The sequence below is a fragment of the Pteropus vampyrus genome, unplaced genomic scaffold, assembly GCF_000151845.1.
Source record: "Pteropus vampyrus isolate Shadow unplaced genomic scaffold, Pvam_2.0 Scaffold632, whole genome shotgun sequence".
NCBI classification, from domain to species: domain Eukaryota; kingdom Metazoa; phylum Chordata; class Mammalia; order Chiroptera; family Pteropodidae; genus Pteropus; species Pteropus vampyrus.
The window spans coordinates 403886-405177 of NW_011889413.1; positions in this window are offsets into that span (position 1 = coordinate 403886).

Sequence of the window (1292 nt, forward strand, 5' to 3'; positions counted from 1 at the left end):
TCGCTGCTCCGTGTCCGTCCCTTGGGGACCGCCACCCCCGCCCCAAGAGGTCGAGGGGAGCACTGACCTGTCGGTCTCCGAGCCCGGCCGAGCTAGAGGCGCTGCGGCCTGCGATGGGCTGAGCCGGCCTGTGACAGGCCAGCCCACGAGCCACTTTCGAATCTCGAATCTCGAATCTCGTCAGGTTTGGGTTGGGACCGGCCGTTTGGTTTCGGCCCAGGCGGGAGTGTAGGATCCGTCACCCAAGGGAAACTTGGGGCGAGGTCATTTTTCTGCTCAGCAGCCCCTCGGGCTCCGCCACCAAGCACGGAGTGGGGAGGAGGGAAGGCGCCCTGCCGGGCGCTCTGGTGGCGCCCGCGTGGCTCTCCCGGGCCTGGCTTGTCCCAGCAGAGTCCAGGATGTCCCCTACATGCCCACAGTGCCTCGCCCACGGCCAGCTCTACTCAGACCTGAGTGGGAGCGGCAGCTGCCCCGTGGCGCTGCACCCCAGCTTCCCCCCGCAGTTCAATTCTCACGGCTTCTTTCTGGGTTGTCCTCTTCCTAGTCTTATAAAAAAGTACGATTTTTACTTCTTGGTCTTGGTTTTCCTGTCCCGCCCATGGGAACGGAGGTCTTTCTCGTCCTAACCTGAGCCAGAAATCCCCCGTCCTCCGTGTCTTGTGACGAGCTTTTCCCAGTCACCAGAACGTCATGGATGGCGTCCTTCCCTGTGAACACAAGCAGGTTCACCCCATAATTTTAGAGCTTGAAACACGTTTACTTTCCCCTGCAAAAGCACGGCCTTTAGAGTATGTGCAACTCGGTGAGGTGTTAGAAACACAAACTGAGAGCGACTCGAGTTATAGCCGCCGCTAAGTTCTCTCGCCTCCCCGTTTATCGACGGCTCCCGCCACGTGGTTCTAGTGAGGCGGCTCATGAGGGGGTCCCCCCAGAGGACCGGGGCCCCCAGCAGGTGGGCGGGCCCGGGGCCACATCGGGGCCACATCGGGGCCCAGCCTCGGCTTCCCCGTAGGTGGGGGCCGTCAGCACCGGCAGGAAGACCTTTGTCCTGGAGCCCTGTCACTCAGCCTGTGCTGCTGAGTAAAGCACCTCGTGCTGGGAACTTCGGTCTCTGGGGTCCTGGTCTGGGAAACAGTGTCCCCTCCCCCACAAGAAGTGCGCGTTGCGTCCCTTGCTTGTGTGGACCAGTGTTTGGTCTGGTTTCCGTGGCTCCCGGGCCCAGAGCCCGTAAGGAATGTGGGCCCCTCCTTGTTAAGTCACCCGCTACAGTCCAGGGCGGGGGGGACCCCTCG